The following is a 24,540-nucleotide window of genomic DNA, read 5'->3' as shown; positions in this document are numbered from 1 at the left end:
CCCGCGGAGACTCGCCGAGTGAGCGAGGCAGAGATGCGGTGTGGCCGGAGCTCTGAGGCTGGGGGCCCTGCAGCGTGTGGCGGATGTCTGCGTTTCAGATCTTGTCCAGCGCACACCTTGCAATTGGGTCACTTCGCCCTGCTGTCGCATAGGCGCCTCGCTTCTCCCCCACCTCCCCACCCCCCCCCACCGGCTCCTTCAGCTTCTCTCCTGCTTTATAAATAATGATCATATTCCTCGGCCGTCGTCGGGCTCCAGTCTGCTGTTTGTCACAGTCACTGCCTCTGTGGAAGTTCACTCTCTCTCTCTCTCCCGGCAAGCCATTTAGAATGCGGCACATTCACTGCTTATACAAATGACCCTCATTTAGGCACAGCGGAAACCTAATGACTTGGAGACATTCGCTGTGTTATTACACCCTGGGGCCAAGTCACAGAGGGACCTGCTGGCTTTAACCCTTCCGGCTGCAGCCGAGGGAAGGCAGGGCAGGGGAGACGTCCCGAGACTCCAGACGTTGAGCGGTTTTGATCCATTTCAGGCTTTTATTTTCTCCCCCATAAGCTTCAGGTATGTCTAAGCACTTAAAAACGCTGGGCATTCCGTGCGTGTTTCTTTTTTTTTGTTTTGGTTTTTAAACAGCATTTTTAAGTTGGGGGAAAAATGACTGCCAGTTTTGGCGATTGAAACTAAACATCAAACAATAAGGGGAAAATGACCTAATCCAGCCTCTCTGCCAGAGTGATACAGATGTCACTTTGCCAGATTTTAAATGACTAAAGAAACCCACATTAGATTAGCTTTTAAGATGCCTGCAGGGTGGGCCGCCAGTGCTGGCAGGACTCCGGCAATAAATACATGGCAAGCGGGCCTGTCGGCTCCGAGACTTGTGGATATAAAATGGTTGAATAAGGATGAGATTTTCTCCAGCAGTTTGAAGACATCAAAGCCCGATCGGCACCAGCACTTTAAGGGCAACCAGATTTTTAAATTTATGAACTAACTGGGAACGCTGAACTTAATCGGCCCTTTAACCAGTGTTTCTCTCTTGTAATTTAAAATCGAAGTCCTGTTTGCTCACGCAATGGTGCATAATCGCGGCCCTGAGTGCCAGAGTCCTGCACGCGGGGCGGCTGGAGAGTTTTGCTGGGCCTGTTGGAACAGCTGCTTGGTGAAACCTGTCCTGGGGGGCTGTGCTGGTGGGGTGGGGGAGATATTCGTAAGGGAGGTGCCCACCAGGGAGTGCAGTCACCACCACTGTCCACTAGAGGGCTCTCAGTCGATGCCTAGGCAACAGAATTGCTGCCCGGCTTCTCAATGGGGGACCCCGCCAGTGTCCATAGAAAAGTCTCCTTCTGAGGTTCCTCATGGTCCCATCTGTGTTTCAGTTCACCGCCACCTCTCTGGTGTTTCTGTTTTCACCAGGCACCCCATAAGCTGTGCTACGTACAGTATATCCATACCGAAGGTGGGTCATGGATAGCCTGTTTCTTAAAATACCTTCATGTGCAACTTGGGGCTGTAATGCTCCCATTTGAGAAGTCACTCTGTTCAGTATGCTTGGAAAATGAACCTTTAGCCACAGTGTAGCCCCGTGTTGTAAAATGAATTTGCTGGACACTCCTTTACAGCTCTGCTATGAATTCTGTATGCTGACTTGCACCCATATCGTAACCTACCAAACGGAGACTTCCAGGAGCTCCGTGACCCTTTCTCAGATCAACATTGGCCGTGGTGTTGGTACTCTCCCACAGAGTGAGAGAGTGAGCAATGTGATTCTCCGTAGGTATTGGTGTCAGCCTGATCCATCTGTTCTGTTTCGAGTTTTTAAGAGGTGGGGTATCCCATCACGCAGTACAGAAAAGTGATGTACACACTACCAATTCGTCCCCGATATCTTGCACATTAACAGGATGACTTTTTGTTAAATGTGTACGCAAGGAAGCAGGGAGCGGTAATCTCAAATTACAAGAGATTACCTCAGAGGTGGCTTTTGTCTCCTGTGTGTCACATGTAGCCCTGCTGGAGTACTTCCTGTTTCCCAGGGCTCGGACTGAATGCGGGGCTGTACCCAGCAGCCTTGTGGCACTTACAGTGCAAAGTTGGCTTCCTTTAACACCTGTCAGCTGCCTGGCCTTCGCAATCAAGGCCATGTGATGAATGCAAACCCAATCATGGCACCGATCTCTCAGCTGACAGCTAGCAGTCAGCAAAGAGCAGTTCCTCATACCTGAGTTGTTTTCTTTTTCCCCCTGTGACTCCCTGAGCTTGTAGACCTGTGTGTACTGATCGACAGACAGGGCAGGAGAATGCCGCTTTGCGGGAAGTTGCTGTCATGCCGATAAGGTGTATCTCTGGGGTATTTGGAATGTTGTCGCTTGCTGTGACCCCCCCCTCCCCCCCCATCCCCCAAAGTATTGGCACGCCATGCCACGGTATGTGCACCGTGACTTGTGAAGGCAGGGCGTCACTGATGAAGCATAACAGATAAGTGCCCCCAAAGTGCACGAGCACGTCAATGGTGAAGATGATAAACTCTGTCCATATCGGCGTTTCTCCTTCGTTTTGAGATGATCTTGTCCCAGGTCAGCCCTGCTCGTACGTGACAACAAGACGAGCAGTCATTGCTCCCTTCTGACGGGGGGGGGGGCGCGTAAAGCTCTTGGCTTCTTCAAAACCTTTTTAAGCTGCATTCCAATCTGCAGCAACATCTGATCTTCTGCTAACGAGATGTCATCATGGGGCAGGGGATATGGAAATAGCTCTGAGTGCATGCAGGGTTCGGCCTATAGGGAACTGACGTTGGTAAATGCACGGTCAGTAAGAGGCTATGGAACACCTTTCCTTTTTTAAGGAATACTGTATGCAGCTATGTGTGCATTCCAAAAGTTAAAGACCGCTTTTCTTTCTCCTTTGATATTCATAGGATCTTGGACCGGTAGCAGTTCAGGGACCGAAAGACTAGGAGATTACTTCAGAAGCTTCAACTCTGGCCTGACATCTGCTACATTTGAAGAACGAAAAAACCCAGGTAAGATCTGCAAGGCCGTAATTGAACCTGAAGCATTCTTCCCAGACCTGGATTCCTTATAAACTACAGTACTCCACTGTACCTGATCCATGTGTGTTGATCTATGGGCTCTGAAGCAGCCTAGGACAGAAGCTCTAAATCTTCTAAAGATTTGAATGCAGGCCATTATAATATGGTTTTATTTTTTTCACCCAGGTGAGGTGCTGCGATGCTTTATATGCACGTTTTGTTTGTAAACCAGGAGAGATGAATGCGTCCGATAAGCGACAATGAAGCCACAAAGATTTATAGCTGGGCTGCTGGGTGTGTGTGTTGGGTGCTGGTGTTTGCAGGCACTGCATCAGTCTCCGGCAGGCTCTCATTAAAAGGCATGCTTATGTGCCGGCACGGCCTGCCCCGTGCGGAGGCGGAGGACGCCAGCGCCCTTAAATGGGGGTGCACGATCCTACCGCCTTACAGGAGGGTAGAGGAAAAAAAAGAGCATCTCTAATCTCGGATTACCTGCCTGCCTCCGCTCTCGCGGAGTCTGCGGAGCAGCACCGGGGCTCTTGGTATGCAGTCGGAGCCAAGGGCTGCTGGGGGCGCGCACGGAATACATCCCCGTTATTCCGGTACAAGGATCTCTGCTGATCGTAGGGGATGAGCGGCAACGTCGTTGGGTGCTTCTTGAGTTACAGAAACGCTGGGTGGCGGCAGGGGAGAAATTCTCCCAACAAACCTTCCATCCTAGTCATTTGGGGAAAACCCCAAAATGCGGAAGCATCCTTCTTTCCTCTCTCGGGCAGCAACGTGCACTGACCGGCCAGCTAAAAAAAAAAAATGAATTTCCCATCTTCAGCCTTGAGCTGCCCTCTTTAAAAAGGGCTTTGCTGGCAGACGGTGGCCTTTGGAATTACTGAGCACCAAGAGGCTGCAGCAGACTGTTAAAACTCAACTGCGGTTGAATTAGCCTTATTATTTCTGCAAAGCGATCCAGCACGCTACTTGCAAAGGATGCTAGGCGAGGAGAATACCGTATTGCAGTGCATCGCTCAAATGTCAGCGCGCAGCTGCAGAAAGCGAATCCTGTCTCTTGTCAACGTTATTTATGGGTTCTGAGAAAAATTACTGTAGGACTCTCTTAATTCCAACCAGAGGCAAAAGCACTTCTGGCAGGTGCTGGAAAGGGGTGATTTTTTGGAAAGTTTTTATTTAGTTTTACTATTTCTTTTCTAAAAACAAAGCCCCTGGGGCTCCCAGGCTCAACCAGGAAAGATGCTGGACTGATTGCTGATTGAGCTCCACTGTTCCCTCTTGCAGTCCAAACTTTGGGGAGGCCAGATTGTACAGTCCAGAGTGGACGTTGGCCAGAACACCCCTACTCTTAGAATCGGTGTCCTGGGGTCTGTAATGACCAATGACCAATGACCAAGCAGTCAGGTTGGTTTAAGATCTCACAGGAAGGGTGGCGCCTCCATTGGCACAGTGTCCCCCGTCACTATACTGGGCCACTGGTGTGGAAACTGTGGTCCAGAAAGAAGAGTGCCATCAACAGTTTCTGCAGCACCCATTACTAACCAGGCCCAGCGTTGCTGAGGCTCTGAGCTCTGATCAGAGGAGCTGGCAACACTGCAGTGGTCAGACAGCTCTCATACTTGTATGCCACAATTACGTCTTTGTGCCATTTAGGGAGTCGCACGGGGCGCCAAATAAAGTGGGTTGCCGGTGCACAAAGAAACCCATTTTCAGTTCCCTTTAGAAACCTTCAGCGCAGTGTGACGGTTCTGCACCCCTGGCGGGGTGACAGTTGTACCCCCAGTTCTCCGAAAGCTCTGGAAACGGTGGGTGAGCTTCAATATCAGTTTGAGCCATTTTGACGACTGCCCCGGCGTTTTTTAAGGGACTAGCAAGTTGCGGTAAAAGCAAAGTGGCGCTAGTGGAAAGCTTTGCTGCAGAGAAGTTACTTCGCTTTGCAGCCGGGGAGGAAAACCGGCACGGACTTCTTTTCTTGAACATGGTACCCTGATGAGCCAGCCCCAACTTTGGGGGATTGAGCTGCGCTGTGCTGGCCTGAGGCTTGCAGGGGTTGTAGGGGGGTAATAAACCACAGAGTTGTGGGGCACAGAAAAGCTCTTTTGACGGTTTGTTTTGGTTGATGGCGCTCCAGGGCTCACGATGGACCAGGAGGCTGCAAAACTGTGTGTTTCTGGGGGCAGCACAAGTGGAATTGATTTAGAGCTGGCTGCTGCCTAAACTCCTGTTTCCCCCCCTGACATTTTGGCTTTGCGAGTGGAAGAACTGCTTTCACATGTGCCTCTCAGTGCTTTTTCCACTAGCAGACAAGCGGGCTTCTCTGTCGCAGAGCGAGAGGAGGAAAGGGGGAGAAGGGGGGATGGAGAGAGTGAAGGATGGGGCAGGGAGAGGGATCAGAGACGCGTTAGGGGAAAGGAGGCTGGGAGGAGGGTGAAGGGAAGGAACAGAGAGGTAGAGAGACAAGGAGAGAGAGAGGGGGAGATGGAGGACAGAGCGCCTGCATCTCTGTGATGGATTTGCCTAGTCGATGGGTTTGAATTTTTTTTTTTCCACCATAAATTAAAGTGCTCAATCATAAAAACATACTGCAGCATAATAAAAGAATCTTTAACTGGCTTCTGAAGGTTTTAGCAGCCAAGAAAAAAAAAGGCAAACTGGAACAATGCAGTCTGATTTTATGACAGGCTGCGGTAAAACTGTAGTATATTGAGTTGTAGAATAATGGTGCTGCAAGATTTTTGGACCTGTTGAGATATAAAAAAGAATGTTCTTTTGACAGCTTTTGTTTTGTTAGTCATGCTGCAATAGTACAGTGCTTTTTTTCTTGACACGTTTGCCAAAGTTTTTACTTAACAAAAGCAGCGTAGCAGAAAACGTTGCATCATTCTGATTAAAGACAGATTGGATATCACAGCGGTGGCACGCTTTCCCTGGATTGAATTATAACAGGCAGTTCAACTGCTGGAGCTCAGCTGGAGCTTTACAGTGCTGGTCTGTGACAAAATGTTGAGCCGAGTTTTACTCTGACAAATAAACTTTACATGCCAGCAGTTCTGTAGGGCTTTATTTTTAAAAACCTCAAGCCTGTTACAGCATTTTGCGAGCTGTTTACACGCTCAAAATTCCTTTAACTTGTTGAAGGGGTATTAATGAGAAAGCAATTTATATGCTGTCATTTCTCATCTCGTAGTTCACTTTGAGGCCTTGGGGTTCAGGCCGACGGGAGGTCCCGTCCCGGGTCAGGTCCCCACACGGGGCGGGGGTGTGAAATTCCTCGGGCCGGTGGCGCTCGTCTCGGGGTGTTAATGGGATTCTCGGACAAGGCCGCCTGGCCGCGTCGTGGAGGCAGCTGCCTGGCGCTTTCGAAATGCCTTTTCTCCTTCGCGGCGGCGGAGGTCACGAAACGGAGGCTCCGCCGAACGCCCTGGGAGACCGTCGCGGCTGTCCAGAGTCGGCCCTCTCTCAGCCCGCGGTAGGAATCCAGCTCCGCGCTTTCGGGGGGACCCCCTGGCTAGTCCTCACGGCACCTGTTTGCGGGGACCTGCCGTCTCTGTGAGAACGGCTCTTCACGGCTTCCTGCCACACGCTCTCGCTCCCGGGCGGCTCCGCGCAGCGTGGCCCCGGGCGCCTGGAGGGGTCTCCGGATGCAAACAGCAGATTCCATGGGCGGCGCGGGGGGATCGGCCTCGTCGGCACTTCCCCAGGCGACGCTAACGAATGGGCCACCGCTGCACGATCCCGTCTCCTGTTCGGTGAGGCCCTGCGCAGTCCGTCATGTATGGTCTCTCCTTCCCTACGGCAGCAGCAAGCCATCTCTTTTTCCCTGCTCATCGCAGCGCTCCGAGACGGAGGAGGTGGTCCCCCCCCCCCCCGCCTTCTTACTGCTGTAATCTTTTTTTAATAAAGACACAGGTTCTTAAATTAAGAGTGTCACCGCGCGTCTCGCGGTGCTTTGGGATTGATTCATAGCAGAGCGGGCTATTAGATTAGAGGCTGTGTGGAGGCTCGGGCTGTTTCGTAGCCTTGGGGATTGAAAGGATTACGCGCTTCTATTTGTTTGTTTGCTAATAAATGTTGGGATCCAAGGGAACAAAATAAAAAACAGGGACACCGAGCTCCTGATTAGTGTTGGAAGCGAGGGGGGTGTTGCCGGTGGTTTGCTACAGTTTGCTCCTAGGCAGACTGGACCAGTGCTCCACCTCTGCGCCGATGCAGGTTTACCCCAATCAAGGAAACGAGCTTGAGGAGCCCACACCTGCGGCTGCCGAACAACACGAGATCACTGTCTTCACGCCGCGGGGGAGAACCTGACTCGTGCGCTTCTCCGTGTGTTTTTCCATTTTGCGTTCTCTAAAGAAAACAAAAGGTATCGAGGAGAATCAAATGAGAGGGGCATGTGCACACGCACGCGCACGCGCACACGCACACCTTGCACAGACAGATGGCCGGCTTCGTCCCTGCGCGCGTGCCGGTGAGGAAGAACATGTGCGCGTGAATCCCTCACCAGACAGAAGCATGGCAGGTGAAGGTCGCTCACTGTCGCACCCTCTCGTGGCGGCGAGGGGGAGGGGGGGGCCAGTCCAGCACATCTGGTAGCATGTTGCAGTGGAAGCCTGTGAGTTCCCTGCATCTTCACGCGTGATCCTAGCTCTCCTGGCAGGGAGGGGTGTCTCTCTTTCCTGTGAGGGTGGTCAGGGGGCTTTCTGAAGCAGCAGAAAGCAGCGTCAGCTAGTCTGTGCCATAAGGTGGTTTGTATAGCTCCATGGGCTGCAGGGTTGTCCCGCAGTCCTGTCTGCTGTCCATCTCCACAGCTCCTCACCTCTTTGCTGTCTCGACCTCTGACCTCCAGCCCCATGTCCCATCCCCAGCTTGACAGAATCACGCTTCAGGTAGTATCACGTTTTCTTTGTTGCCTTAGTTATCAGCTTCAAGATACATGAAGCCTTCCGGCTTTGTTTCCAGTGTGTGAGCTCAATCGGTCGCGTGCCGAGCTCCGTCCTATATAGACCTCTAGCTGCTTAGATGTAATGCAAACGTCAGTTTAGGATCGTAGAGATTTCTCTTTCTGCTGCAGGCCCGATGCACAGACTAACCTGTGCACGGGGAAAAAAAACTCCTTCTTGTGAGGTGATAACACACAAAAAAAACTGAGCAGCAGTGAGCGATTCAGTTTATAAAAACAGCATGTCTTTCTCTGTCAAGGACCGGCCATGGAGAGAGGAGCTACCTCAGGGTTGAGGGGTGAGCTCAGGGGTGTGTTGATCTGATTGGCCTCACGAACAGCATGTGTTTCTAAAAACAGAAGCTGTTTGCTGGAAGAGTGCTGGTTAACCCTGCCTGCTTGTTGGTTTGGGAAGCCGTGAGAGACAGGCCGGTGTGACTGCAGCAGCAGCTGAATGAACAAAGACAGCTTGTCGGCTCGAGGTGATGAAAGAAGGGCTCTCCCCCGGGACAGGACAGGCTCGGGGTCCAGGGGGGTTTGTATTGAGGACAGTCAGAAAGGTTAAGCATGGGACCGTGTCAGGCAGGCAGGCAGCACGGCGCTCCGGAGAACACGCGTTGCGGGCAGGTGGGGCCAGCTGTGGCTGCAGATGAAATCGCGGGCTTTTTTTTAACTCTCTGCAGCCGTGTGCTGCGCACGTGTTTTGATCCACCGGGACCTGCGATTTTTCTCAAATTGGCATCTGGGGATTTTCTGTAACAGGGAGTTGGCGGGGGGGGTCCCTGTCCGCTGAAGCAGTGTGAGGAAATCCTTGGAAAAAACATTCCGGACGTAATTAATTGTTGTGCGCGTCCTTATCAGAAACCCTGCCCGACTCTGCAAACTGTCCTCGGTGTGTCGTCTGCACTTGCTGTGCCAGCTGTAGCATTGTAGTCTTCTCTTTCGTCGCTGACGCGTGTGGCAGATATAACTGGGTCCGTGTGTCGTGGCAGCAAACAACACCTGCGTTCTGAGCGCGAGAAGGAAGTGCGCGACTGAGGAGCGCAGTCGGCTCGTGCAGCGCAGTGACCTGCCGGCCTGTCGGTGCGCTTAACGCAGCTGCCGCAAAACTGTGGTTTGCGCTTTTACTGTCTTAGGAATCTGAATAAACTGTAAGCTAGGGTTCCTGAAAACTGGCGTTCATGGCGTAGGTCAGTAGGTACTCAGTGAAAGTGCCTTTTGGGACTAGGAACAGGAGGCATTTCTTTACACAGAGAGTGGCCGGGGGTGTGTGTAAACCCAACTTTTTTCAAAAAGAAGGCTGGATGGGATCCTGGAATCAATCAGCACCTAATTAACGAACAATCTAGCCGTGCCAAAGGACTTCTTCTCATTTATAACCTTCCTGATGTTATGGGGGACACTCATTCCTCCCATCAGACGGCAGGGAGGATGCTCTCGATGAATTCGAGCTCGTCTGCCACGTCAGGCGCGGCGCCGGCGATGCGGTGTGGGCTCCTCTGCAGGCCTGGTGCGCTAGCCAGCCGCTGTGCCCAGCGTGCCCCGTGCTGTCAGAGCAAGAGCGAGAGAGAGAGAGGAGAGCACTAGACAGGGATTTGTTGGTCCTAATGGATGCGCTCATCTCGCCTTCTACAGCCTGAGCAGCCCAGACAGCTTTTATCAGCAGGCAATCCATCGCTCTCTGGCTCCCTCTGTGCCACAGCAGGGGGGAATCGCTGTGCTTCAGAGCTCAATCCGGGTTAACAAGAAGAATAAAGGGGGGACTCCTGTCTCATTACTGTCAGCGTGGAGACACGGTGGGGGGGATGCACACAGACACTGATGCAACAGGTCCGACTGCTGGGCTCCAGACTGAAGCTGGAAGGGCTAACAGGCCGCAGCTGTAGTGTGGCCTTCGGATCTCGGGGAACAGCGGGAGAAGGCCGGAGCGGGTCAGATCCACAGCATGGAGGAGTGACATTGCCGGTCACTTCCCGAACCCGGAGGAAGTTTGAGAGGTCTTTTAGATTTTATACGTCATGCGTTTTACAGAACAAAATGGAAATTCGGAGACAGAAAAAAGGAAACGCGAGTCACTTGCCCTTTAGGTCAGGCAATCAGCCGGATCCATAAGGCCTTGGAGTTTGGCCGGGGATCTCTGCTGGCAAGCTGAAACTGGCAGAGTCTCTCTGTGAGGAAAAGGGGCAGATTGTTTTCCTGTTGCCTCAGCAGCTACCTTCCTGTAGCACTGTGACTAAGTGTTAAGAGTTTGTTAGGCCGGATAGGCTTGGACTAGGGGAAATGTGCTGAGCGAGTCGCTGGTACCTGTGGTGTGCAAATATTGTTATATCTCTTGACGATCACGTTCAAGAGCATTTGTCTAAAGACAACCTACTGTTTTCTGAACCCAGTGGCATCGTCTTTAAAATTGAAAGTGACAAAACTATTTGTTTTGAGTTCTTTCTCCCTGCATGGAGTTCTATTTCGGGCAGTGACAGTATATAAAAGAGGTCCTTCACAAATAAAGATATACAAAGGTGTGAGTGTGGGTGGGATGGGTTTTGTTTGGTCACCCTGGTTTTTGGACCAGGGCTAAACCGGGCGAAAGACGGATTGCTCCGCGGTGGGTCCGTGCCGGTCTCCGGTCTCCGCTCGTGGGAGTAGTGGGGGGGAGAGTGATCCCTGTCCTGGATTGGGAGCGAGGCCTGAACACAAACTCTTGCGTGTCGTGCGGATTACACAGCCGCCGCACGTACGCCGACTGTCAGCATCAGCTACACTCCGATGGCTCTGTGTGTTCTCGGAAACAGCTGTCACATCTTTTATCGCTTTGCTTCGCCCGTACTGACTTAAGGGTTTTTAGATGTAAACTTGCGTTTTTATTTTTTTTTTTTCCCTGTTAGAAAATTTAAGTCTTGACATCTCCCTATGCCTTGTAGGATGCACTGCTGGATCAAATTAATTCGCAGTCCCGTCCAGCATTTCTTTAAAGTTCGCTGCCTTCGCCCTGCCATGGGAGACAGATAAAAGCTCCCATTGCACTGCAGTCTGATCTGTTTCTGGTTTTACAAGCTGCGGAGTCCTTGAATCCACCAGGAGTCGAGCGCTAGACACTTGAAGCCTGTCATCTTGACTCAGGTTTGGTTGTAGAACAGGTGTACCAGTAGCACCAGGAGTCGCGCCCACACGGGGCACGGCTTCGGCCCAGCCGCGTGCGACTCGAGCCCGCGTTATCCACGCGACGTGACAGCGTCACCCCAAGTGGCAGCAGTTTGCAGGCAAAGACAAAAAGAGGCCCTCGCTGTAAATCTCTTCCACATGCGTGCCGGCTCAGCCTCATTTAGTGTGATTTCCTCCTGACGGACTGGTGAGACAGATGAGGCACGGAGCCTCGGTTTTCGTAATGAGCTTGCGAGGTGATTTGTGACCGCACGAGGAGCCCCTTCCCCAGCCCGGTGTCACAGCCGGCTGGCTTCAGGACAGAGCATGAGCTCATCCGGAGAGCCTGTGTGGTCTGGCTTTCTGAATCCGAAGGGACGGCCGCCTGGGATTTGGGGCTGATTAGGGAGACAGTTTTGCTGTGTGTACTGAGATGTTCCCCCTTTCCAATTCTACAGTGGAGGGTTAAGTACTAAATTAAAAGAAAAAAAAATCACTTTTGCGTCTGATGTAAGATCAACAGAAAATGCCTGAAAATAACTGTGAGGAAGGAGCTTGGAGTCTTGACCTTTTTGCATGACCTGTGAATGAAGTGGCTGTGCTGAATGAATGTTGTTCAGTGATAAAGACCTGAAGATATGTCAGTGTGAGATTGTAGTCTTTAGAAGCGCTTCAAGGTTCCTGGTATTCTCCTACATCCTGACTCTGCAGAGGTAAGATTCTTGTTGTTCTCTTTTTAGAGCAAGTCCTCTGGAGAGTTTTCCTCAGCTTTGAGTTTCTTTAAGTACTGTAGCCGGGTTTAATAAAAGACGACATGCGCCCAATGTATTAGCGTGTAAAGGTATAAAAGTAAGTTGAGATTTAGCATCTTTGACTTGTTGGACTTTCTGTGATGTTATCAGACTGTTTACATTGTGATGCATCACGCTAAATCTTAATTTCTTTTACTGGTGCTTGAGAAACAGTTCTAAAACGTTATGAAATGTTTTACATGCTCAATATCCTTAATACACAGTTACGTCTCGGCTCCCCAGCTCTGACATTCATTTTGTCTGCATTTTGCTCCGGTACCTAGCCAGTATTCATGGCATTACCCGGTACCTTCGGCTCTGGGGCTGTTTCACCCATCATGGGTCTCGGATCAGAAATCATAAACTATTGAGAGAGAATGTCCCTGCTATTGTAAAAACAACTAATTGGCTCTTTTCATTCACTGCATGAATCAGGTCTCTGTTAAGCCCTTGATATCCATCTGCAAGCACAGATGAAGTAAGTGTTGCAGTCGCAGCTTAATCCACTGGGAAACATGGGTTCATTTTGCAAGTAGATTGTTTTCTTTATTTTTTTTTATTTTAATCTGAGCTTCTTTGTTATTTGTATATATTTGAAATCCCCTGAAGCACCAGTCTTGATCAGTAGCAGGGCATCTCCAGGCCACTGGAAGCATCTGTCTTTACCAGTGGCTGTATCACCTCTGGTCTACTGAAAACGTCTGTCCTTACCAGGACAGGGGCAGCTCCCAGTCCACTGGAGAACATCCGTCTTTACCAGTAGTGGGAGAGTCCTAGTCGAATGCAGGATAGAGACATTAAAGAGACCTTTTAGATCCAGGCTAGTTACTGTAGGTAACCTGGCTTTTACCCATCAGATCTATTCCCTGTTTACTATTCCTGCATGCCAACTGGCAGCTTAAAACCAGGTGTTCTCTGTGCCAGTGGGACTAGTGTAGCTCTGCCACCTCTAGGGTTTGAACTCGGACCCTCCCGGCGCACCACTCCACACCAGTCAACAGCAGACAGTTCTGTCAGAGCAAAGTGATCATATAACCAGGGATCTTCTTTTTATTTACAAATAGCCATCTGACCACCGGTAATAGAGACAAAACCATCAGACTATTATTGTCTCACTATACATGTACAGGGTAGAGGTGGGACAAACACTGGTCTGTGTTGATTATTCTTATATTCTTATCATCTTCTTATAGATGCTTAAGTCAATTGGGGGAAAAAAACTCTCATTTATAATCATGAGCTAGAGACCCCTTTATACAGCAGATTAATCTGAGTGAAGCATCGTGAACCTGCAACCCTCCAGTACACCTTGGACTTGGTTGGATGTTCAGTTTAATGGTTAATAGTTCAAGTTTGTCACATGTACCCGAGTATAATGAAATGCTTACTTGCTTGTTTTCCTCAAGTCACAAATGACATAAGTGATGATATAAGAGATGACATCATGTTGATGAAAAATCATCTCAGATTGCTGGAGACGGGAACATGGTTATACTGTATATATGCCTATAATTTTAAGCATTGTGGATGTGGATCTGTGAGAGGATTAAAGGATGGTTCCTTTATTGGGGGACTTTTCTGGAATCTTAAGAAGTGTGGGGGGGAGGGGGTTAGAGTGACCCTTGGCTGTGGGGATCGCTGGTCAAACCGACACCAGACTGATGGCACTGAGTGACCTGGAGCGAGAGAAGGGCAAAGGGTCTTCTTGACATCACCTGCTTTCCTTGTGGATCAAACGGTCCTTGTCGTGCCCCGATACCTGAAATGGTTTTCACTGGCTGATGTGACTGGATGATCCTGAAAGCTGAAAGCTGAAAGCAATGGGAAAATCAACTCACAGACTGTTCCCCAACCCCCCCTCCCCGCGGTCAGTCAGAAAAGCCAAATAAGACATAGCTTCATACAGACCTCTCGCTTGCTGTCATCATTTTCGAATTCCCCTCTCTCTGTTCATTTCAGTCTGTCATCTTGCTTTCCTGCGCCCTCCCTAAAGATTCAGTGACAGACGGACTAGGGCTCTCCTTTGTTTAAATTTGTACACGCTCCACAATTAATCCAATTAGGACATCCATCATGCCAGCACGTGCGTCTTCTCCTTCCCTAAATTGCAAAATATGACAGGGGAGTCATGTATTATTAATATTTTCATTTCTGGAGCCCGGAGGCTTTCAGCCAGGAGCTTCAGAGAACTATTGATCATTCCAGCACACCACACGGCAGAAAGACCGGAGGCACTTTTAAACAAATTGCTAATCTGTTAGCTACCGAGGGTGGGGGTGGGAGAAGAGAGGGCGAGAGAGACTGAGGGAGAGGGGAGAGGGAGTGATGGAGAGAGAATGGAGGAGGGAGTGATGGAGAGAGAATGGAGAATGGAGAAGGGGGGAGAGGGAGTGATGGAGAGAATGGAGGAGGGAGAGGGAGAGGGAGTGATGGAGAGAGAATGGAGAAGGGGGGAGAGGGAGTGATGGAGAGAGAATGGAGAAGGGGGGAGAGGGAGTGATGGAGAGAATGGAGGAGGGAGTGATGGAGAGAGAATGGAGAAGGGGGGAGAGGGAGTGATGGAGAGAGAATGGAGGAGGGAGAGGGAGTGATGGAGAGAATGGAGGAGGGAGTGATGGAGAGAGAATGGAGAAGGGGGGAGAGGGAGTGATGGAGAGAATGGAGGAGGGAGAGGGAGTGATGGAGAGAATGGAGGAGGGAGTGATGGAGAGAGAATGGAGAAGGGGGGAGAGGGAGTGATGGAGAGAGAATGGAGGAGGGAGAGGGAGTGATGGAGAGAATGGAGGAGGGAGTGATGGAGAGAGAATGGAGAAGGGGGGAGAGGGAGTGATGGAGAGAGAATGGAGGAGGGAGAGGGAGTGATGGAGAGAATGGAGGAGGGAGTGATGGAGAGAGAATGGAGAAGGGGGGAGAGGGAGTGATGGAGAGAATGGAGGAGGGAGAGGGAGTGATGGAGAGAATGGAGGAGGGAGTGATGGAGAGAGAATGGAGAAGGGGGGAGAGGGAGTGATGGAGAGAGAATGGAGAAGGGGGGAGAGGGAGTGATGGAGAGAATGGAGGAGGGAGTGATGGAGAGAGAATGGAGAAGGGGGGAGAGGGAGTGATGGAGAGAATGGAGGAGGGAGTGATGGAGAGAGAATGGAGAAGGGGGGAGAGGGAGTGATGTAGGAAAGGGAGGGGGGAGGGAGCCTTGCCGCGGTGACGAGATGCAAGGCGCAGGGATCGTTAACTCAATGAGGCACGTCTAAACGACAGTTGAGATCGTTAGGGAGCTTTTTTTTTTAAAGAGTGAAACTGCGTGGGGAAATGAAGTGAAGATTTATAAGTGAACCGCTGGGAAGAATTCTGGCTACTGGCAAGCTGACAAAACCCAGTTCCTTAACTCCCCTCTCTCCTCCGCTCCCATCACACTGAGCCTGTGCTAGAGCGCCGGGGGTGGCTTTGGGAATCTGCCTCTCCAGTCGTTTGTGCGTTTGACACATCCACTCCTCCGCCCGCGCTTCAGTTTTTCTGGTCTTCCTTCGCTCTTTCCCTCCGTCAGTTGAGTCTGTCATCACAGACCCCCCCTGAACTCATTTGCGCGGGCTTCCCGTCCTGCAGCAGCCGGAGGGGAACGGAACAGCAGCCGCGGGACAGCAAAGCGGTACAAACACAGTGATCGGGACCACAGTGATCGCTGCAGAATGACCGGCCCGCTGTGAAGCTTTAAATGAGAAGACAGGGTTCGGTTCGGTTCCTTCATGGGGGCAGCTTTCGGTTTCTGAGGATTGGCTCCGAGTATTCTATCAGTAGGGAGGCGGGGGGCAGGGGGCGGGGGGCGGGGGGAGGAGGAGGAGGCACCTGTATGGAGATCTAGAGCGCGACGCTTCCAAAGTCTGCGGATGGGACACGCCCCCTTATATAGAGAGGAAACTGCTGAGTCAGGCCAGGGGGTGCTGAGTCACCAAAGAACCAGTGGATCCCCTGTTTGGTCTCCCGAGCCAGGGCGTGCACAAAATATCGAACTCGCTCGTGGTAGGAGCTTCTTAAGCCAAAGATGACCTTGTCCGGGGTTGACAGGTTCTTTTGGCTACCTGTTGCCTTAATTGATCTGGTTTATCTAATCCAAAGGTTTGTTCCATGCAGTGAAGAAAGGAAAACCACGGTTTGGCTGTGATGGCCTTGGTATGTACCTTCTCTTAGCTCTCCAGGTCCCGGTGCATGGAAGGGACCTAGGAACGATGCAGGCGGACCAGCCCTCCAGGATTGGGGTTTGGGAATCTGCACCAGCAAATCGCTGGTGTCGGTGTCACCTTGGGTTGGTCATAGCTGGCAAACGGTGTTCCTGGGTCTGGAGATCACAACTGGCTTTGAGAACATGCAGTGCATTTCATAGGGCAAACACTCGTTGGTTAAACCACACCTGGGAATCACCCTTATCAACACTGTTTTGTTCAGTAATATTTTTCATTGAGCCGTAATACTTTGCTTAGTGACGCCTTGTTAAAGTTCGCCATAGAAGTTACTTTTCTAGGCACCTTAGCATCTCCCCATCATTTAAAGAGCTGAAATCCAATTTAGTGACAAAATAAGCCAATTATGTGGTTTAATTAAGAGTGGGTGTCGCTGGGGAGTGACGGCGCTGGGGCGCAGAGGGATTTCAGTGTATTTTTGCCTCGGCCCCGGGGAAGGTCAAAGCGGAGGGCTTGGCGCGGTCTGTCCTCTTTGAGGACACGTCCTGTTTCTCAGTGCCGGGCGTGCTTTGGCAACCGTGAGCCAGCGGACGCTAGTCAGGGGCAGATAATCAGTCCCGCGGGACATGGTCGAGTCTGAAGCGGCTCTGTGTGAGCTGGGGAGAACTGGGATGTCACGCTATGGATGCCGCCTTTTTAAACAGGCTGGCGGCTCCGGGAAGCAGATGGCGTTTTTTTCGCCGATGGGGTGTCGGCAGGGTTGGGGGGGAGCCCAAGCAGCTCGGCTCTGGAGCCGAGCAGAGGGGGTCTGGTAGCGCCGCGTACCGAAGCCCGGATCTCCCCAGATCTGCTGCGTGCGAACGGGCCCAGACGCGCTTTAACCCAGCAGGCTGCAGAAGGAGAAACAAGGGCTCAGCTGGGATTTGTTTACGGAGTCGCTTCTCATTTTTTTCACTCTGCAGTAACGCCGCCGTTACTAGGAGCAAAAAAAATAGACGCAGTCCACTGGCAAGCTACTTCGCTTGTAGTGATAACAGATAAGCGGCCTCTCGCGTGGAGGTAATGTGCATGTGGTGCCAGCGCCAAGCACAGAAATGGAGGGCCTGATGCAGATGCTCACGCAGGAGGCTGGGTATTTCTCACTGTGTTACGTGGGCCCTGTCGATGAGAAGCACGCGTGGACCTGTCCCGTGATGTCGGCGCTCTCTTTCATAAGTCATGGCTTTCTTTAAGTAGGAAGCCTGTTAATGGGTTTCCCTTCCTTGCTTTAACAGGACCCTGCTGAGGGGCAGGTCTCTGAATTGGGGCAGGTTTCCTTTCTGCCCCCTGGCCTGCTGCTCAGATTGGAGTGCGCCCTGAAAGGAGTTGGAGAGTCGGCGGCTGCCGTCGGGCTCTGCGGCGCTCAGGCGCTCAAACACAGTGAGTAGAGCTCCTTTCAGAATGGAGGACGGGGGGCTTCTCTTTAGACCAGAGGTGGCCGGAGTCTGGGACAGGCTGCCCAGTCGTGTAGTTGAAGCTGAGCTGCACCTGGGTTTTTTCCAAGAAATAGCTGGAAGAGATCCTTAGATCCCATTACCCGGGGAAAACCAGCAGGAGCCAGATGGTGGTTCTGATGTCCTCTTCTGTCTCCTGCCCAGATAGTGGGCACCTCGGGTCTTGTAAGCTCTCGTGGGCTTAACCAAGCCAGTTATTCACTTGAGTTGATGAAGAGCAGAAGAGTAGACCTCCAGAACTCGTAGAACCATAGCTACCCGATTCAACATTTTCCTCCTGGTCCAGGACACACTTGAGCACTTGCAAAGTGGTCCAACTATAACAGAGGTTATAGCTCTCAATCAATAAATCAATCCCCTATCAGTCTTTTTTTTTAATCCAGCGCTATCTCTAATTGCTCTACAGTGCCAGTGGTTATTCGGTAAAAGAGCAAAGCAATGGCTCATGTTCATATCTGATACACTATTGACAAAACTGTGAACAGATACAATCTGCTTTGGAAGGTTTGTAGCCACTGATAAGGGCCTCTGTTCTTCTGTCTTTTAAATCCCAGGCTTTGTCACGCATACAGTAATTTCTGAAATACAAAGGGAGTAACAGGCATAAGCCAGGTTTGAAGACGTTGGTGAATTTTAGTAGAGGGTCATAAGCGGTTGAAAAATAAAATCGCAGAATGTCATTGCGCTGCCCTGCTCGGTGCCTGCGGTCAGAATCACTGGCCTGTTGGTACCCGAGAGTCCTACCAGTGGTAAAAGTCTGTGAACTCTGAGTCTGCAGTCCTGTCAGACCAGAAGCCCAGAGTCACGTCAAAGGACATTGGTTCTTAGAATGGAGGTGGACACTGGCCACATGTCGGTCTTGCACACAACACTCTGTAAACCCTCTGCAAAGTTTACTTTTGCGTGAGTAAAAGAAAGAACTGTGTATCTGAGTTTCATCACACGCTTTTTTCTGTCAATTAACTCTTCATTCATTGTTTATAGCTGAACAATTAGCTCTTGAAGAATGTATCTTACTCATCATCCTCTTGCTTGTGTGTAAGTATGGTTGCAGACAATAACAACAATTTTTTTTAGTTGTTTTTCTATCAAAGGAAGCATCATGTGAGCAATATATGAACACTTTTTAAAAGAAGAACAAAATTCAGGCCACAAAGTTTAAGGACAAAGCAGGTGTCTGATCGCTCCTCCAATCTTTTCTCCCATCCTCCTCCGATCGCTCCTCCAGTCGCTCTCCGATCCTCCTCCAGTCTTTCCACCCATCCTCCTCGGACCAAACTCCTCCGGTTGCTCTTCGATCCTCCTCCGGTCGAGCTCCTCCGGCCAATCGGCGCGCGCTCTCCCGCTGGGGCGGGCTCTGCGCTGCTCGCTGCGTGTCTGGTGGCGGGATGGCCGTGGAGGTGGTGGGATGATTGTTTCTGTGGCGCTCGGGAAGAGCGTGGGGGGGGTCAGCGCGCGGGGCCGAGAGCAGTGCTGCCGGCTGCGAGGCCGGAAAGAGCCGTCCCTCTTGGCGCAGCTGCAGGGACAAGCTGTCAGCCCCACACTTCAGCGTTTTAGCACCGTTCCACTCACACTGCTGACAAGTCACTTCAGGAGCCCAGCAGATGTTAAATGCCTGCAGAGCTGCTCAATGACTGTAATAACACGAATCACGTTTTTTCTGCTCCAGCCTGGTCCCCATACGTAAGGAAATATTGGTTTCTTAAAACCCCCCATGAATGCTGGGATTTACTCCACACAATGACACCCCCCACCCCCATCACGGTCTCTCAACAGGGGGAGGTGGTGTATTTACTGTATCTGATAGTGGGGCTCCTTCTGAAGTCTTGGGGTTTGGGTTGTGTGTGAGTGAAAACGGTTATTTTCTCTGTTGTTACTTGTGTTATCTCCCTTTTTATGTAAGAAAAAATGCTCAAAACACCAAACAAAGTAGGTGAGGGCATTTGTAAACATCATAAGGTGGCTTTTTTTTTTTTTTACTTGTTACATTGCTCGCGTTCGGCCTTGAGGTTTCCCAGATCGTCTCAGGGGAGCCTCACGCTATCCCTGCTGTTCTTCATTCAGAGTCAGTTCTGACTTTCAGCAGAACCAGAATCTTCCAGCAGGGTCTCCCAGGCTGGGAGAAACGCTTTCAGCTTCCAGCAGTGAGAGGTCAGAACCTGGTGACCTCAAAGGCTTTTGGGGACACTTACAGTCTGGGTGGAGCGGTAGTTAAGGAACAGGGCTGGTGGCCGGGAGCCCGAGCCTTCTTGTCAGAGACCAAGCTGCGGCAGCTGGTGAGGCCGGAGTCCACTCCCTTAGTCTTCACGTCTCCAAACCAAGCTGTGCGAAAAGACACGGCACGCACGACGCGTCAGCAGGGTCTCCTGACAGCGGCCGATTGTTCACGTGACAGAATATTTCAGTGTCGCGCCATAAGTAGTTGTCCAACTCTTACAGCGTCTGGGAAACTATACAGAAGAAAGAAAGAGACCCATTCTGCGTTAGCACTGTAAACTGATGCACCGATGACATTAAACCTTAGTCCCTTCATTATCTCTCTTAACAACCAAAGCAAAAAGTTTTTTTCAAGGGAGCCAAATTAATTCAGTTTTATCTCCCTCCAAGCAGTCTTTTACTTGATTTATATAAAAGACGAGGACTTTTCGACATTTCCTAGCGCTCTCAAATTTGGCAAAGGCAGGAACCAGATGGTATCATTTGGCTGCCTTGAGGAACGAGCTGCCGTTGTGTTGCAGAAGTGATATTAATTGATCATTTAAAACCACTTGAGCCTTCGTTCCCCCCCCCCTCCACTTCCAATCACAACCACCATTTATTATTTATTCGGCAGTCTGAAGCACAGTTTTGCGTGCTGCCCGTTTGCTTCCATTCCCCCAGCGAGCGATGCTGCGCTGTGTCCGACACCTGGGGGTCACCCGGCGCCTCGCGGGCTCCCTGAAGCACAGCAGATCTGCAGCAGAGCAGTTCCGATTGCCGTGGCGATACCAGCTCTCCTGGCAGGCAGGGTTTTCTGCCCTGGTGGGACAGTTTCCAGTTAGTGAGCGGCTGTCCGCGCTATCGGTTCAGGGAGGGAGAAGAGGGGGAAGTCCGTGACGAGGAGGAATTGTGTACGCCTTTCACGCAGGGCGCTCTCGACCTGCAGGACCTGCAGGACCTGCAGGAGCAGGACTCTTCTCACCTGGCCCTGCAGCTGTGTAGCGGTCCGGCTTGGAGCTGCTAGATGGCGCCCCGTCGGTCTCCCCGTCCCGACGAGGTTCGCCCGCGCCAGCCCCCGCTCTGAGCCCTGCCGCTCGGGGAGGAGGGCAAGGGAACGCCCGTCTGTCCCCTGCCCTCCCTGCAGGCCGGGGGGCCCCTTTCTTTCCCGGGAAGAACAGAAGAGCCATCTTCCATCTTTGCAGGTGTCCCATGTTTTTTTTTTCCCCTGCGCGGCGCCCGCTGACAGGTTGATGTCTCCCATTGTTCTCCGGCGCTCTCCCTAATTGCCGGCGTGCCAGGCGTCAGGCAGGTGTCAGGCCCTGCTGCAGGAAAGAGCTCTTACATCTGCGCTGGTGACAGTCTCCTATTTTTAGGAAGGCGCCCGCCCGCTCGCTCGCCCCCCTCCTCCCTGTCTCCCCGCTGCTCTTGAGGTTTGAGCAGGAAGAGAGGTGCCTGACAGAAGGCAGGTGGGCGGCGTGAATGGGTCCCTTTTCTCCCGGGGCTCAACGAGGGGCTCGCCCGCCTCTGGGGAGGAATAGGGCACCCCCAGGCCGGGGCCGAGACCAGAGGCCCGCTTCTTGCTGTGGGGGTGCGGTGGGGTGTGGGGGGACACGGGAGGGTCAAAGGGACCAGCGGGGCGCTTCACGCTCGGGCGAGAGGGAGGCTGTGCGGCGGCCCGAAGAGCCCAAGCGCCGCTCCCCTCCTCCTCCTCCTCCTCCTCCTCTGCTCTTCGTCCGTTTCTTCTCGTGATCAATGCGCCTTTCTTCCCGTTTCTGCACTTGCGTTTTTTCTTTCTTTCTTCCTTCCTTTCATCGCCGGCCTGCTGTCTGTCCCGCCCTGTCCCCCGATTGCTCGTCTCCCGCCGCCGACGACCCCCCTCCCAGAGCTCCAGAAAGTTTAAAAAAAAAATCGATTTTGCATTTTAATGCTTTTACTGACGGCCAGCCAAAGAGGCTTTTCAAAGTCTTTCTCTGGCCGTGCTGTCGGCGTTGGAAAGCGATACAAATCTTTCAGAAGACTGCGTGGAAAAGGTTTTTTTTTTTTCTTTTTTTAAAATTTCATCAGAACTTGGAGATGGGCGGGGGGAGGGGGGTGCAGATCGGTGCCACTTCTTGGGCGAGGAAAAAAGAAAAGGAAAATGCAGGGGGTGGTAATTGGAAGTAAAATACCAAATTCTGTATACTTTTATTCTGTAACGGTTGGGACGACATCATTATTATTCAGCTATGCCCTGACTAGGATTCCTTACTGCCGCCTCCTTGCGAAGGACTGAAGCATTCCTGGGCTTGGCATCCGTAGCAGAGGCGAGAAATACCTTAAATACCTTCGATGACTAAGGGCAGTGGTGATAACGGGGGGGCGAGAAACCACAAAAATGGTCCTGGAATATAAATGACAAAACAAGTCATTTACAGCCACCTGCCAACCTATTCCCTCCCCACCTCAGAACAGAGGGCAGAGCTGAATACCAGTGGGGTGAGAGGCAGGGGGTCAAGGGGTCACCCATCCCAGTCCTGTGAGCAAGGATGTGCGCCCAGCTTTGTGCTTCCTAGCGCCCCTTTCTCTGGGGCCCAGTAGGCGGCGCTGTACCGTGCCACCAGGAGGAAGAGCAGATGTGTGCCCTCATCCCTGCTGTGATCCCTCTTCATCCAGAGATGGATCAACAGGATCAGTCTTCCGATAATGGATGAAGGGATAAGAAAGGGGGCAAAGGATTAGAGGCCACTCCTTATGTTGCACATAGCGACTGATGCAAGGATAGCCAGCTGTTCCTTGAAGAATCCAGTAGTACTGGCTCCAGCATCGTGGACAAGAAGCTCGTTCCAGTCTCGTTTTTGCATTTGTGAACAAGACTGGACTTTTTCCTGGGTGGCCAGGCCTACACAAGGAGAGCCACAGTCCTACAGGTGTTATAGTTCAGCCTTGAATATGTTGTTCCTGGACTGTGCCGTGTTTCCATGTGTGTTTGTCGGGGGGGAGGGAGTGGTACCGACTTGAAGATCCGGAAGTGACAGCGCGAGCAGTGCTGCCTTAGAATAAAATCACAGCCTCGGGGAATAAGGAGAGGAAGGGAAGCTAAACTGAGTTTAAATAGGTAGGACAGCCAGCTTTAATTCTCCACAGGCGCAAGCGTCCTCTTTTGCTTAAATAATGGGCATCTCTGATCACTAGTGCTGTGAAAGAGAATCCTGCTTCCTGCCAGCTTGCTGAGCCTGGGAACACCAGTGGTTTCCCACATCGGAAAAGAGCTGCAGGAAAGCTCAATCCAAGGCTTGTAAATTCAATTCCTAACTTTGTTGAAAGGGGGTAATTATTACAGAACACCATATACTTAACATAAGCACGCTTGCAACCCACTGTAAACTTGAAGTATGTGTCATCTTGGAACGATGATTACTGTACATTTACAACTAAATGATTTTAATAACGGGTCTTTTTTTTATTAAAATATCCCACAGTGCACAAACACTGCCCTTGAGGGAGGTTGCTGTACATTTTAAATATTGTATGTTCTTTATTTGGAGATCAAAGGCAAAGAGATTCTGTCCCAGTGGAAATGCCCCACTTCAGCTAGTTTCTGTTGTTTTATTTAGTGTTGAACCGCATCAGTTTTCCTGCTGTGTGAAGTACTGTACCATAGGAGCATCAGGATGCTAACGAAAGGAGACCGTTGGCCCCATCCAGCCCAATGGCTAATTGATCAGTAGCTGATTGATCCCAGGACGTCATCCATAAGTTATCTTACAAGAAGCCAGGGTATCGGCTTCAAAACGTGGGATTTGTAGTGTGCTCCGCACTCCCACTGCCCTTTGTGTAAAGAAGTGCCTCCTGGTCTCGGTTTTAATTGTGCTTTCCCTTCGTTTTCACTCGTGTTTCACTGTTGATCCTGAAGAAATCCCAGGGGAAAAGATGACTTTTTCAGGGCCTCGGAGGATTTGTGAATACTTGAATCGGAGAGGTTTTAGAAAGGTTTAGGCTTCTCTGTCCAAGACTAAGTGGACAAGGAAAGCGGTGCACATCCTTCATTGTGTCAGAGTAAGACTTACCTACAGACCCAGGAAGCTACCTGCTAGCTCTTCAATGGACTGATAGCAGATTAGCAGTGTTTTGTATCTGTGAATCAGTAATTACAGTTGTATCAAGTATTCTAAATGTGGCATGACCAGTGCAATTTTAACATGATGACCCTTGATTTTAGATTCTACACTTCTAACTGCATATCCTTCTATACCCCTTGCTTTATTATTCCTTCCCGCGATTGTGTCTGCATGGCTTAGGGTGGCTTTGCTGTTCTAGTGTTGAAGGCGGAAGACTGAGGTTTTGGTCTCTGATTTTCTTATTTGTGTTTCATAGAGAGAGTATGAAAGAGGCACACAGTCGCCTCATTTGCCTGTCTCTCCTGAGCCGCAGTTCGGTATTCCAGCCTGAGTCAGAATGGCATAATTTACGCACTGCTAACTCATTCCTACCCTCCAGCAGCTTAGTCCTGTGTCCCCTTTCACCTCTGGCATTTAACAGCAGTCTTTAGTTCTCTGGCACTAAAACTCACAAGTCTCACCCTGCTCAGTAAAGAACTGATAACAAGTGCCACTCGGAAAGCAAGAGGATACCCTTTGTTTCTCCTCACCCAGAGTTTCTGCTTCTTCATAGTGCAGTTTGTTTTGCATCCTTTACCCTGTGAGACAATTAATTGTACTTCGCCTAAACACCATAAGCCTGCTAAACCCGTCTTCTCTCTCTTCCCCGATCCCGGGGCTGGGCTCGA

The 24,540-nt window shown here is 51.0% G+C and overlaps 1 protein-coding gene across 2 annotated transcripts in view; it reads left to right on the top strand.

The window, feature by feature from the left end:
- Nucleotides 1-24,540, top strand: part of sema6cb (semaphorin 6Cb) — a 124,178-nt gene that overhangs the window by 48,917 nt on the left and 50,721 nt on the right. For both annotated transcript variants that reach the window (XM_088905315.1, XM_088905314.1), the window contains exons 3-4: nucleotides 2,924-3,028; nucleotides 17,358-17,502. The gene's annotated coding sequence lies outside the window, so the exon portion shown is untranslated. The remainder of the gene's footprint in view (nucleotides 1-2,923; nucleotides 3,029-17,357; nucleotides 17,503-24,540) is intronic.

This window comes from Atractosteus spatula, chromosome 25 (assembly GCF_055471065.1).
Source record: "Atractosteus spatula isolate fAtrSpa1 chromosome 25, fAtrSpa1.hap1, whole genome shotgun sequence".
Taxonomy (NCBI): domain Eukaryota; kingdom Metazoa; phylum Chordata; class Actinopteri; order Semionotiformes; family Lepisosteidae; genus Atractosteus; species Atractosteus spatula.
Note: the sequence above shows the minus strand (reverse complement) of the source record. Positions and strands in the feature narration are given on the sequence as shown.